The sequence below is a fragment of the Thamnophis sirtalis genome, unplaced genomic scaffold, assembly GCF_051295495.1.
Source record: "Thamnophis sirtalis isolate CommonGarterSnake01/CBP01778 unplaced genomic scaffold, rThaSir2_p1.2 scaffold_13, whole genome shotgun sequence".
Taxonomy (NCBI): domain Eukaryota; kingdom Metazoa; phylum Chordata; class Lepidosauria; order Squamata; family Natricidae; genus Thamnophis; species Thamnophis sirtalis.
Window position 1 is genome coordinate 9,128,226 of NW_028261393.1, and position 15,638 is coordinate 9,143,863.

Sequence of the window (15,638 nt, forward strand, 5' to 3'; positions counted from 1 at the left end):
TCTCAATAGGTCGGTGTTCTGACCCCCCCCCCCCGCCACCTCCGTAGTCATCCAACCTCAGTTTTGCCAACTGTACACAATTGTGTATAGATCTTAAGTCGCTGCAACAATGGCAATGGTACTATGGAGAAGGTATACATCGGTGGTGGGGAAATGACCTTTCTTACATATCTTTGCATCGCATATTTTCCTTGTTCCTTCTTCCCACAAATTTGATTAGAGAAAATTAACTCACTGTTGTTCCCTCGAGTTACTCTGTGGCATGCCTTGATGCTTAATGCATGCATTGTCCTATGGGCTTGGCTTCTATGAAGTTTTAATTTTGAAAATAATCTGAAGGGACATTCACAGGATCTATTTACTTATATATTAGGTTGGTGTGCCCCTTGGTTCTCCCAATGGACCTTCCAATGCACCTCCTCCTGTTGGTCCTGTCAGTAACCAGGTGAGTTCCATAAAACTGGATTTTCATTTTTTTTACAGCAAATAAAGTCTAAGGAAAATTTGTTAATTCCAAAATGTCAGTTGCGCTCCTCATGATTGATTTAAGAATCAGTTCCTCAAAAGCACAGCATAATAGAAAAATCTCTATAGGTCAATATACACAGATAGCTTAATTTCTGCCCTACTCTGGTATTTTAGTGTCATTTTTAAACTCTGGTGACTTACAGCGTCTTCCAGAGTCATCCAGCTGCAGCTTCGCCAAAGATATACGAATGTGGGCAGATCTTAAATCACTAAAAGAATAGCTGGAAACTAGTATGGAGAAATTAGACATCACCAGTAAGGGAGTGGCCTTTCCTACACATAACAGATTTCTCTGTTGCTCGCTCCTACTTCTCGCAAAGTCGTTTGGGGCAAATATTAAGTTTATCCTGTTTACCTGTTACTCTGTGATACGTTTTCATGCTTACCGCATTCGCAGAGCCAAGAGCTTGGCTTCTAGGAGGCTTAGTTTTTAAAGTAATCTGAAGGGACATTCACAGGATCTATGTCCTTATTCATTGGGCTGGTGCTCCCTCCACTTATTACAATGGGCAAGAATAGTTGAATGCTGCTATGGAGACATTATATATCGCTCGTGGGAAATGGCCTTTCCTATATATATCTTTCTTGTTCCTTTTCCCCGCGAAGTTCTTTAGGGAAAGATTAACTTGCTGTCGTTCATACATATTATTGTATGATATGTCTTGATGTTTAATGCAGGCATTGTCCCAAGCACTTGGCTTCTATGGGGTTAATTTTTTTAAAAATAATCTGCACATTCATAGGGTCTATTTACTTATTTATTAGGTTGCTGCTCCCGCCAATGTCTATGTTCCTCCCCAGCAGACCTCAGCCAGCAGCCAGGTGAGTTCCATAACACTGCATTGTCTTCTTCCCTTGAATCTTTTCTTTTTTGGGACATCAAATCAAGACTGATTCCCAGTACTTAGGAAAATGTGTTAATTCCAAGACGTCAGTTGTCCTCCTGATGACCGACGTGAGGATCAGTCTCTCAGAAGGAAGCCATACAAAAACATATATTAAGAGGTCAATATATAGAGACACATCATCTGCCCATTTATAAACTCTGATAACTTACAGCAGGGGTCCTCAAACTTTTTATGCAGGGGGCCAATTCACGGTCCCTCAGTCTGTTGGGGTGGGCGGACCGGCTGGGTGGGCGTGGCTAGGCAGTCATGTGACTGGGTGGGTGTGACCCGCCCCTCCCCTACACTGGTATTTTAGTGTCATTTTTAACCTCTGGAGACTCACAACATCTTCCAGAGTGTGTGTGTGTGTGTGTGTGTGTGTGTGTTTGTGTGTGTGTGTGTGTATACACATTCCAATGCACTTTATATATATTGGGCATATTATATATATGCCCAGCAATTAATTGGGTTATTTCTACCTCCTACTTTCCAAAAATTTGTTACAGCAAATGTTAAGTTGCTCCTATTGACATATATTACACTAAAATATATCTTGGATGCTTAATGCATTTGCAGACCTAGGTATTTGGTTTCCGTGAAGTTTGGCTTTTAAAATAATTTGAAGGAATATTCATGAGATTTATTTACTTCTTCATTAGGTTGGTGATCCCTCCAATGGTCTTTCTCCTCCTCCTGCCAACATCCAAGTGAGTTCCATTAGTTGTGATGTTCTTCTTCCATAATATCTTGCTTTAGACTGCAAGTCTAGATCAATTATTGATTGTAATTGTGGATGTTCATGCATTTTACTCCGCAAAATATCTTAATGCTTAATATATCCACAGACTCAAGTAGTTAGCTTCTATAAGTTTTTATTTAATACTCTAAAGCAATATTCACAGAATCTATTTCTTTCAATATTAGATTACTGGTTCCTCTGATAGTAACAGTGGGCTTCCTCCTGCAAATAGCCAGGTGAGTTGCATAAGATTGAATTTACTTCTTCTGTAGTATCTTCCTTTGGACAGCATCCCAAGGAGAATTCATCATGGTGGCCTTCCAGCTTCAACGGGCCTTGGAGGAAGCTAGTTATCTTGACCCCTTCCAGTCCGGCTTCAGACCTGGTTACAGCACAGAAACCGCTTTGGTCGCATTGACCGATGATCTCTGGAGGGCCAGAGATGGAGGCTATGCATCCATCCTGGTTCTCCTTGACCTCTCAGCGGCTTTCGATACCATCGACCATGGTATCCTTCTGCGACGACTGCGGGAGGTGGGAGTGGGAGGCACTGTTTTACAGTGGTTCTCCTCCTACCTCTCGGACAGGTCGCAGTCGGTGTTGGTCGGGGGGCAGAGATCGTCCCTGAGGCCCCTAACATGTGGGGTGCCACAGGGTTCGGTCTTATCCCCCCTACTATTTAACATTTACATGAAACCGCTGGGCGAGATCATTCGGAGGCACGGGATAAAATACCACCAATATGCGGACGATACGCAACTGTATCTGTCCGCCCCGTGCCAACTCAATGAAGCGGTGGACGTGATGAACCAGGGTCTAGAGGCCGTTAGGAACTGGATGAGTGCTAACAAACTGGTACTCAACCCGGACAAGACCGAGTGGCTGTTGTGCTTCCCTCCCAATAATTTGGCTAATGTACCAACACTTAGGCTGGGGGGTCAAATTTTACACCCCTCAGATAGGGTCCGCAACTTAGGAGTCCTCCTGGACCCACAGCTGACTTTTGACCACCAGCTGTCAGCTGTGACCAGGGGGGCATTTGCCCAGGTTCGCCTGGTCCGCCAGTTGCGGCCCTACCTAGATCGGGAGGCTCTCACAACAGTCACTCAAGCCCTTGTGATCTCTAGGCTGGAATACTGCAATGGGCTCTACATGGGGTTGCCCTTGAAGTGCATCCGGCGACTACAGTTAGTCCAGAATGCAGCCGCGCGAGTGATAGTGGGCGCACCGCGGTTCGCCCACGTTACACCTGTCCTCCGCGAGCTGCACTGGCTACCTGCTGGTCTCCGGGTGCGCTTCAGGGTACTGATGACCACCTTTAAAGCACTCCATGATAGTGGATCTGGGTACTTGAGAGACCGCCTCCTGCCGATTACCTCCCTTCGACCAATTCGATCGCACAGACTGGGCCTCCTCCGAATCCCATCTGCCAGTCAATGCCGACTGGCGACCACACGGAGGAGAGCCTTTTCTGTTGCAGCTCCGACCCTGTGGAACGATCTCCCCGCTGAGATCCGTACCCTCACCACCGTCCAGACCTTCCACGCAGCCCTCAAGATCTGGCTCTCCCAGCAGGCCTGGGGATAGGTTCCTAATTCACCCGCCCGAGTGTTTGATTGTTGAACGAAAGTTGTGTTTTACTATTTTTTTTCTTTGTTCACATTTTGTTTTGTTTTTGATGTTGCACTTCCCTCCCTTGTGATTGTAAGCCGCCCTGAGTCCCCTCAGGGAAAAGGGCGGCCTATAAATTTTAATAAATTCAAATTCAAATTCAAATTCAAATTCAAATTCAAATTCAAATCATACTGGGGAAAATCTGTTGATGCCGGCAAGTTAGCTGAGCTTCTGATGACTGCCTTGAGGATCAGTCTCTCAGAATATCTCAAATAATAGCAATCATTCCTAAAGAGCATTGTTTGTGTCCGTATTTCAAAGTGTAAACATGCTGGAGAAATAATGAAGCTTTCATCTTTTTTTTCCTTCTAAACATAGAGATACTTGTCTTTTTTCCACTGTGTGTTCCCATCCTGCCACGATTAGGGGAGATATGATAGCAGTGTTCCAATTTTTGACAAAGTTAGGGGGTCAATCGGTTTTTTTAAATACCAGAAGGCAAGAGAAGAAATTATGGATGGAAACCAATCAAGGAGAGAAGCACACTAGAACTAAGGAGAAATTTCCTAACGGTGAGAACAATCAACCAATGGAATAGCTTGTCTTCAGACGTTGTGGGTGTCCCATTGCCAGAGGCTTTTAAGAGGATATTGCACAGTCATTTATCTGAAAGGATATAGGGTCACCTGCATGAGCAGGGGGTTGGACTAGAAGACCTCCAACTTCTCTTACAATACAATGCAATGCAATGCAATGCAATGCAATGCAATGCAATGCAATGCAATGCAATGCAATGCAATGCAATACAATACAATACAATACAATACAATAGCAGAGTTGGAAGGGACCTTGAAGGTCTTCTAGTCCAACCCCCTGCCTAGGCAGGAAACCCTATACCGTTTCAGACAGATGGCTATCCAACATCTTTTTAAAGACTTACAGTATCGGGGCATTCACAACTTCTGGAGGCAAGCTGTTCCACTGATTAATTGTTCTAACTGTCAGGAAATACTCTTCCAACTCTGTTATTCTATGAAAATAATCTATGCACGTTCCAGAAATACAGATATCAGTTCTTAGAATTTCAGCAATAACTATGCTGGCTGGGAATGCTATATTTGCAATGGGCGCTTTTTCCCCCACAAAATGTACAATTTTTATATATAATTTCTTTATTCTTTTTCCCCCTTGCCTTTTGCAAAATGTAGCAATATGAGTTTTCTATAAGAACTTCCATCGCTTAAGATTCCTAGATTATGATTTTTGTGTTTCTTCCTTTAGTAATTTCTAGAATATACGTGTGAAAAAACCTTGCATTATATATGCAATGATAACATATTGTTTTTCCTGTTTTATAAGTCATCTCAAATAATTTGAATATTTACATCAATAATAAAAGTTTCAGTAATAGCAGCCACCTTCTGATTTATCTTGAAATCTTACTCCAAAAATACAAAGGTAGAAATTTTGTAAAGTTACTTAAAATATTTTAACAGCGGAAAGAACTCTTTTCTGAAAAATTGCCAGAGAAGTTGCAGATGAATATTCAGTTGCTAATTAGTTGATTTGCTTTTTCATTGCACTATTGAAAGCTGAACTTTTTTTGTTCTGCTTCTTCCATCATAGCTAGCATAGAAGCCCCAGATATGCTTTTTTATTCAAACTATCCTGAATAATTCACTTTATCCTCAATCCTAAAACATTTATTTTCCCTTGTGGTCACTTCAAGGATTTCCAGCCTTTGAGTTCCAGATGAGTACCATATTTTTCGGAGTATAAGATGCTCCAGAGTATAAGATGCACCTTAGTTTTTGGGGAGAAAAATAAGAAAAAAAATCTGCCCCTGCCTACCAGCATCCATGGTATTCATCTGGCTAGCATCCTGTCAGTGTGTGAGAGAGTTGAGGGCTGTTTGGAGACAAACAGTATTTGCTCTGTGAGCAACAAGGAAGGAGACAGAGTGTGGCTTGTTCTGTACTAAAGCTCCATGCTGTGCTGATACCTGAAACTAAAACTGAAAGTGAAATTTCTCTCCTTTGCTGAACTACCATATTGGAAGACATGCTTTTGGTATTGTATATTTACTTAATATGTTATATTATATATAAAGGGAAGTAATTGAAACCTGCTGAATCAGTTACTTGTGTGTGCTTTCTGAAGGTGATTGCTGTTGCAAACTCTGACATGTCCTTGCAGCAAATAGCAAACAGCCAGATCAGCTGCAGCACATTATTGCAGCCTGATTCAGCCTGAGCAGCTGATTGGTGGGTGGATCAGCCTCCCGGAATACCCCCAATCAGCTGTTTTAGGCTGCAGGGATTGCCACAGACCATTTCCTCCTCCATGTCTCATTTTTTTGGCTATATTCGGTGTATAAGATGGACCCGCATTTTCACTCTCTTTGAGGGGGCTGTCTTATACTCCGAAAAATACAGTATTTCATTCCTACAAAATCACAAGTGTTTCTAGGAAACTAAAAGACAAATAATTATTTATTTTATTTTATTCTTTCCCCTCCCCCCTTTTTTTCTTGCTGTCTCTTTAGGGATTTCAAATTTATGACTCCCATTTATACCAACAAAACATCATGTTTTTGCATTAACGTGAAAACTGAGCAATGTTTTCTCTTTTTCCTTTTTTTCCTGTAGCCTAATGTTGGGATATCAGTTTCACCTCAAAAAGTGAGTATGCCTTCTAAGAACCGTCTTTAACTTACCCTCTTTAACCTTTAACCTCACCCTCTTTCTTCATTTTTATAATTTTGATTGCCTTGAAATTGCAATTGCTATAAATCTGGGTGTATATTGGGTAATAATTGCATATATAATGCATATTGGATATTACATATTATAAGCACGTGTTGATGCTACTTACCTTTAAAAAAAGAATTCAAAGAAAATTATCTGGCACAGACACATTGGGCGTGTATATACCAGATAATGTTCCACCTGTATTTTAGAATCCTAATTTGCAAGTAGATGCCATGTAGGGATAGCTCTGTGTCATTTCAAATTTGTTGTTTAATTTCCCAAACATTTTCCTCCAAAGAAATGGATTAATTACCCCACCACCACCTCTGCAGTACCAATTGTAGCAGTAAAACCATAAACTTTCTCTAGGATTGTTCAGAAAAGCGGTCACCAACTGATGGTCCATGAGAAAAATTTGGTGGCCCGCAGAAAAATTATTTGCATTTTTTATATTGGACTAGGGATCCTCAAACTATGCCCCCTGGGATGGATACGTGCAATGAACATTTGTGTTGCTGCACAAAGTCTCCCCCTTTGGGGTCTTTTTGTGTGGGCCAGAGGGGGGGGAGAAGTTCTGACTTGGGGTCTGATTCATCCTCCTGTGGGGGGCTTTGGGTGAAGGCTGGAAGGAAGTACCACTGGTGGCAAAGAGCTGGAGTTCCTCGTTCCAGGAGACCTGCATCATGGCCTGGAACTGGCTGACCATCTCATCCCACTGAGCCTCCAGGCGCTGGTACCTGGCCTTGCACTCCCACAGGTCTTCCATCTGCTTGGAAAGCCTATGCTCGTAGTCCTCAGTGAAGTGCTTCTGCTGAGTCTCCTTCTCGGTCAGATCCAATTTGAACTGAGCTGTTTGGCCAACTCTTTCTTATGGTGTCTGCTTAGCTCCGACAACTGCTTCCTGTTGGGGCCCTAAAGAGCCCGGGCAGGGAGGCGAGTAGAGGCTGACACTCATGCCCCTTGATATGAGTGACATCAAGTTGGCCCTGCCCACCCAGGCAATCATTACGCAGATCATATTAGTGGTCCGTGGGATTTAAAATTATGAATTTAGTGGTCCCTGAGGTCCGAAAGGTTGATGACCCCAGGTTCAGAAGAGAATCAATCCTCCAGTTGTTAACTCTTGCTAAACAGCTTATCTACTTTTTATTTTTCCAGGTAATATAAATCAAAGCATCTCACAGGTAAAATTGACTCTGGGGAGTATGGAAGATATTTTTGATTTAATAGAGATTTATATTCTGCATATTCCTCTCAGGATTTTACAACAACTTGCTTTTGGAGATGTGGATTATTTGGGGTCATTGTCATTGAGACAATGGAGGGAGACCGAAGCCAAAATCCTGAAACATTTTCTACTTTCATGGGTAAATTCATGCCAAATATTGCACATTCACTTATCTTGGTTTTTTCCCCCCACTAGATCCTGCGTTGAGAATAAAATGGAGAGCCACATTTTCTCTTTCAAACTTTTCATATTTCTTTCCTAATCAACGAGGGATTGCAACTTTCTTTTGAGAAGACTCCAGCAATTACATTTAGTTCTGTTGATTAACGTAGTTTCTCTTAACTGTGAAAGCAGATTAGTCTACAAAAATAAATATTTAAAAATATATACATATGCAGCATTATCATGGAGTGTTGTCTTTATTGCTGTACTTGAAAATTATCATTTTAATGGGGTTTAGGCCATATTAATACTATGCTGATTCTGAAAAAAAATAAAAATCCATCATTTATGTATACTTTGAATTTAATGCCCCAAACATAGTTACTTCCCATTTCTTTTTTAGCTCACTGTGTCTTATAGGCTTAGTAGATATGTTAAGCGACTTTCCCAATGTAACCTTAAGTCTTTTAGACACAAGAGAGTCTTTTTTGATCCTGGTACACTGCTCCTATCCCTCCCCTCTTGTTGTTAGTTGCGAAGTCGTGTCACAACCCATTGCGACCCCATGGACAACATTCCTCCAGGCCTTCCTGTCTTCTACCATCCCCTGAAGTCCATTTAAGTTCACGCCAACTGCTTTGGTGACTCCATCCAGTCCCCTCATTCTCTGCTTCTCCACTTCTTCTTTTGCCCTTAATCGTTCCCAGCATGAGGCTCTTCTCCAGGGAGTCCTTCCTTCTCATTAGGTGGCCAAAGTATTTGAGTTTCCTCTTCAGGATCTGGCCTTCTGAAGAGCAGTCAGGGTTGATCTCAACGAGGACTGACCGGTTGGATCCAGGGGACTCGCAGGAGTCTTCTCCAGCATCAGAGTTCAAAGCCCCCTCCCCCCCCCAGTTAGAAATGAATACTTACATTCTTATACTATGTCCAGAAGACAATTGCTCGTTGCTGATTTGTAGATAAAGAAAAATCTATGTACATTTCATTATAACAGAAAATGAGATGAAAGACATTTGAGATTAAATTCTTTTTTCTTTTCCTTGAATAACTGGATAATTTAGTGATTACCAATCTGACCCTCATTTTCATGGAAATGTAACCTCAACTTTGCAAACACATTTATGACAGGCATTTACACTTTGTTTGTCATAAGTGAAATTGCTGTGTGGGTACTGTTCTGGCTGCAGTCATTCAACATGACCAGGAGATGGCTACACAGATTGCCTTTTATTTCTTTGCCTCCCTTTAATGGTCAAAAGGAGTTGCTGCTGAGATCCAGCTTAAAAATCCGCACTGGCTGAAAATGTGTTCCCCCCCCCCCCCACACACACACTTTTGCTAAGGGTGAGCACTGCTGTTCCTAGATTCATTTTTGAGTCTGGAAATGCTTTGGATGGAGGCAGTGGTAGGTTTCAATTTTTTTGATTTGTAATGTCATTAAAGTCTCCCATCATTCAGATGTTAACATAATCTAGGTCGCAAATTTTCTTGTGGAGTTTTTATAGAATTCATCTTGTTTTTCATTAGGTGCATAAATTGCAATTAAGAGTATTTTGCTAGTATTGTCCATAATTTCCACCATCAAGATAGGTTTCAATTTTTTTTAGCCCCTCTTCTGTGGCCTGCTTTGTGGGAGTGGCTAGCTGGCCATGTGACTGGGTGGGAGTGGCTTGCCAGCCATGTGACCATGTGGGAATGGCTTGGCAGCCATGTGACCAGGTGGGCGTAGCCAACTTGTAAAATGTGATGAAACTCACTTAACAACGCTCTTGCTTAGCAACCAAAATGTGGGCTCAGAAACTCTGGCATTTGAAACACGCAAGTCTTAAAGCTGTCAAGTTACAAGACCCTTGCACCCCTAACCCTTTAGAAAAATAAAACCCCAGAGGTGTTCAAACTTGACAGTTTTAAGACTTGTGGACTTCAACTCCCAGAGCCAGTCATTAGGCAGATCATATTAGTGGTCTGTGGGATTTAAAATTATGAATTTAGTGGTCCCTGAGGTCAAAAGGTTGGGGGCCCCTGTTCTAAAGGAAAGTAAACATGGAAGGCAAATGAAGACATGCGTAGTCAGAAGTGTATCTCAGGATATCTGTTGGATATAAAGTAAGAGTTGCAACAGATGGCACCCTTTGATTACAAATTCAATGATTCTGTCCACTATAGAGGACAGCAAGACAGATGATAACTCTTTGCATCTCCTTCACTTGATGAAAAGAAAAAAAATCATAGGTTTATGGAAAAGGGAACCAGCAAGAAAGATGATTTATGGTAAAAAGGTATTGCGCGCTAAGCTCCATCAAGGTGTAAGTCAGAAGAATACTTGTATGAAATATATCACACTGCAAGGTGAATACAAATACATTAAAGCTTCTAAGGGAGTCTAAAGTGCTTATAAATATTGAAAATCAGCCGGCTTATAAAGAAAAGGGATAGTCATCTATTTTTCCAAGCAACTCTTTATTTTTTTCATTTTTTTCAATCTGTCTTATTTTTTAACAATCGTAAACAACAATACATACTACAACACAGATCAGTTTTTAAGATCCAGATTCCAAAACACTTCAATGGATTTCTCAATATTATATCAATTTTATATTTATCTTTTATTGTACAATTCAAACAACTATAACATCTCAGAATTATAGTTAAAATTGATATACATTTTTCCTTATCTTTAAAAATTTATATTGATAACTGTGCCCTGCTAATATGCTTTCTACGATGCATTATTTGCATCTTATAATACAATAAAACAACTAACTGGGGGAAAACACAATTAACCAGTTGATACACAGAAAAATATTGTTTTATATCCTTCCATATACTCTCTGTCTCTGTATGTGTGTGTCTATCTCTCTCTCTCTCTCTGTGTGTGTGTATGTGTCTGTCTGCCTGCCTGCCTGCCTGCCTGCCTGCCTGCCTGCCTGCCTGCCTGCCTGCCTGCCTGCCTGCCTGCCTGCCTGCCTGCCTGCCTGCCTGCCTGCCTATCTATCTATCTATCTATCTATCTATCTATCTATCTATCTATCTATCTATCTATCTATCTATCTATCTATCATTCATATATACATATATACATATACATATACATATACACATACACATTCTCTCTCTCTCTCTCTCTCTCTCACACACACACACACACACACACACACACAGTCCAGTAACGAAAGCCGAGACAAGCTTAAATGGAATGTCCTTTAATAACAAGACCAGAATCTCGGTGGCTGAAAGTCAAGAAAAAAAATACATAAGGACCTTGGCAGCAAGTCTGACAAACCTTGGCAGCAATTCAGACAAACCTTGGCAGCAATCCAGCCTGCCAAGTTTGTTTCTCTTTAGTCAAAGCGTTGACTTCTGCAAGAAGGGCATAGCACAAGCAGTCCTTTTTATAGTCTGGAGAGGAGCCTAATGACCATCAGCTGAGCATAATTACCTCCTGTAATTACGTAATTGCTCCTGACACCGAGTAGCTCTTCGATGGCGTGCATCCAAGAACAACTCACTATTGGTTTCTAGATCACTCTCCCTTGTCTCCTCCCCACTGATCCAAGGCTCAAGTGCCACCTGATGGCCAACCAGTCTCTCTGCGCCCTGCTCGGAGTCGGAACCCTGTCCAGGGTCCTCCACATCCTCCAGGGCCAACTCATAGGGCCCCTCACTGTCAGAGTCTGGTGGCAGCTCCAACGGCTTCTGCTGGGCCACAACATCCATCCATCTATCTATCTATCTATCTATCTATCTATCTATCTATCTATCTATCTATCTATCTATCTATCTATCACATATATATTACAGAGTGGGTGTTTAATTGTTTGGGATTACACTCACCCTTGGAATTGGAATAGAAGCATCTGAATATTAACTCCTGTTGTTTGGGCTTGTTTTATTAATGCCACTTCAGGCAATTTCCATTACAAAATGCTAGCACAACCTGTAGCAGAATCTTCTGAGGGAATCACTACAGACTTTGGGATGCTAAAATTTGAACAACGCATAATTTGAAAGCATTAAACATAGATATGAGGCAAAAGCAAAAAAAATTGATGGCACTACAGTGTAGTGTAGGTAGGAAATATCCACACAATTGTCAAAGAAGCAAGCTGTGGCAACACTCAAGAGAATAAAATAAAATCTCACCTCCTTTTGGAAGTTGGGATCTTCATCAAAGGCAACTACATATATTCTCCAGATTCTTCCAACTATCACGTTATGCCTTTTCTTAGTAGCTCTAAACCAAAACCCCTCTATTAGGGGTGATTTGGACCAAAATTGTTCAAATTACATCCTGCAGGAACTTTACAATGCTTCCTTCAGAATATGAGGGGAAACAGGTTAACACAAGCACATCTGTTTTTATACCACTAAACTCTGGCCTCTTGAGCAGGGATTCCAGGATCCTATTTTTTTGTAAGACCAACAATTTCCACAGCCTAACCTGACATCGTAGATTAAAATATTGGATTTGCAACCCCACCCCAAAAAGAGCTAGAGCAAAAACTTGTGCTCAACACAAAGTGTGTTTTTGGACATCTAACATTTGACCATGTTGCATAAATGAAGATGAGGTTTCCCTGCGCAGTCATAAGTTTTCATTTTCTGCTCTCAGAATTGTCTGAAATAAGTCCCAGAGAGGGTTTCAGTTTGCTGCGGGCCACTTCTTGCCTTTTTGATTTCCAGCCATTTCCCCAGACAGGACAAGCAATATTTGGTACTTTAGGATGCTCAGATTCTAAATCTGAGATTCTGATCAAAGTCCAGGGAAAGGATAACTTCTCTACTTGTATTTGTATTTTATTATTTGTATGCCGCCCTTCTCCGGGAGGACTCAGGGCGGCGAACAATTCAAGGGGAAAAAAAGGGGGAACATAAAAGACAAAATACAGGTAATAAAAGTAGACAACAGTCGCACAACCATACATGTCGAGAGGGGAGGGAACTCATCACCCCCAGGCCTGCCGGCAAAGCCAGGTTTTGACGGCTTTTCGGAAGGCCTGGAGAGAGGTGAGGGTCTGAATCCCTGCGGGGAGTTCATTCCAGAGGGCCGGAGCTGCCACAGAGAAGGCCCTCCCCAGGGTAATAGCCAGGTGGCATTGGCTGGTAGATGGCACCCGGAGGAGGCCAACCCTGTGAGATCTAATGGGTCTGTGGGAGGTAATTGGCAGCAGGCGGTCTCTCAAGTACCCAGATCCAATACCATGAAGGCCTTTATAAGTTACGACTAGCACCTTGAAGTGTATCCGGAGACTGATCGGTAACCAGTGCAGCTCGCGGAGGATAGGTGTAACGTGGGTGTACCGAGGTGCACCCACAATCGCTTGCGCGGCTGCGTTCTGGATGAGTTGAAGTCTCCGAATACTCTTCAAGGGCTGCCCCATGTAGAGCGCATTGCAGTAGTCCAGTCTTGAGGTCACGAGGGCGTGAGTGACTGTTGCGAGTGCCTCCCGGTCCAGGTAGGGACGCAACTGGTGCACCAGGCGAACCTGGGCAAATGCCCCCCTGGTCACAGCCGACAAATGGTGTTCTAAAGTCAGTTGTGGATCCAGGAGGACCCCCAAGTTGCGAGCCCTGTCTGAGGGGCGTAGGTTTTCACCCCCCAGCCTGAGTGATGGAATATTGACCAAGTTACTTGTTTTCACTCTGCCCCTTTGTGAATTTAATACATTTCTGTAGGACCCAAAGTCCGCCATCCAGCTCCCTTTTGGTTTACAAATGTAGAAGAGTGCTTTTAATACCTGGAGTAAGCAGGCATTTCCCCCCTTCTATCCAGATACTCCTGCTATTCTCTATGAGCCCAGCTCACCTGACAGTGTTGTGAAGTCAAGAAGAAGAAGTATGCTTGCTGCCTTGAGTTATTTATAAAAAGAATAAAGACTGGATATAAATAAATAAATGCATAAAATAATTTTAAAAGGTAATTGAATGATGGGATAGAGGAAAAAGTTTAAACCACAGATCACCTCTCCAGAAACTCTCGGTTTATTATCAGATGAACTAGATACCAATAGCAATAGCAGTTAGACTTATATACCGCTTCATAATGCTTTAAAACCCTCTCTAAGCAGTTTACAGAGTTAGCACATTGCCCCCAACAATCTGGGTCCTCATTTTATCGACCTTGGAAGGATGGAAGGCTGAGTCAACCTTGAGCTGGATGAGATTCAATCTGCCAAACTGCTGGCAGCCGGTAATCAGCAGAAGTAGCCTGCAGTACTGTACTCTAACCACTGCGCCACCACAGCTCAGTGAAGTAGATGATGACATTTCATTAATATTTTCTCGCAAATCATGTTTATTATCAGAAGAATGATACTAGATGAAGAAATGCTTCACGTTTGGTACAGTTTCTAACCAAAATGTTTTCTGTTTAGAAATATTGGCTCAAAAAGAAAAAAAACACATTATTTGGCACTACATTCTTTCTTGCGATTAAGGAATCTTTCTGACCTTTCTCAACAGATAAGATAATTTGAAGGCATCCTCAATTGCTGCTTTCAGTTTGGGCAGTGTGGCTTGTACTGAAACACCAATAAATAACCACCGTTCCTTCTCAGGAGACTTTCATATTCGAGGAAGGAAACCTCGAACTGACTAAAATGAAGCTCTCTTTTGTGGTTGCTGTTTTGTTGATTTCTATGCTCTGCACAGATACCCAGGTGAGATGAACCCTGAAATTTAAAAGAAAGTAATTTGCAGAATCCCTGTGGGTTAATCCCAAAATAAATTGATAATTCATGGATCCTATTAAAATTTTAGGTACAACAAATATGGTTGTGTAACGCTTCATTGAGAAGATTCAGTTTAGATCCTAAATGGAATTATTATATCTCCTGAATTAAATTGGACAATTGGGTACCACAATATTTCAAAGTGGTTTAAAGTATTCAGTTAAATTTATGATGAAAATCAAATCAATTCTATTCTGACTAGAAGCTTTATTACACATTCTTAATAACTTTGTGCTTTGTTGCTTGTAACAAAAATGAATTGGGGAACACACATTGTATTACCTGCTGACTATTATTACAATGTTTAATTTTTAAAGAAACTAGCTTCCAAGCTTAAATGTGCAATAGCCTAACATTTTCCATGTCTGATATGCAGCAGATATCTAAATAACTAAATAACTTTTAGTTATTTTTATAGAATAGATATGTATAATCAATAGTCAACATATTTTCATTTGTATTTGTTATTACTTTTCCCACTTAGCTTTAAGGTCATGAACTGATATTGGGTATATGCATGTTTCATTAGAATAATGTTTTACTGGCTAGGTTCATAACAACATGATTAAGCAAGTTAGGTGAAGGCTGAGAAATCTTTATCTATGTGATATGGAATATTTTGTTGGTTTAATCTTGGCGGGTTCTACAAATCTCATCCAAACTTTTTAAAATCACACCTGCAGATACCCCTGCAAATATCCATTCTTTTAACCAGCCACTGAAAGTAGCAGAAGGCAGAAATAAAGAATAACCACCTGAACATCTTTTGGGGGAAGTCCCACAGAGAGTTGTGAACTCTTTTTCTAGCTGTGGGTGATGTCCCATAAAGGCAGGATGTGTCTACCTGCAAAATCTCATCCAGGTGGATCAAAATACATCCCCATTTCAATTATTTGGGAAAAATTCAGCAATGTGGGCTATTTTATTTGGTGGATTACTGGCGGGTGGGAATTGCCAAGCCCAGACACCTGGATTTTGAGGGGAAAAAGGGCAGGAGAA

General features: G+C 41.4%; 1 long non-coding RNA gene across 1 annotated transcript; it reads left to right on the forward strand.

The window, feature by feature from the left end:
• Positions 1-377: 377 nt before the first annotated feature.
• Positions 378-8,149, forward strand: LOC148043009 (uncharacterized). The gene is made up of 7 exons (XR_015698302.1): positions 378-445; positions 1,294-1,350; positions 2,075-2,122; positions 2,340-2,390; positions 6,417-6,449; positions 7,677-7,702; positions 7,942-8,149. It is a non-coding gene; the product is annotated as an uncharacterized LOC148043009 (long non-coding RNA).
• Positions 8,150-15,638: the final 7,489 nt, after the last annotated feature.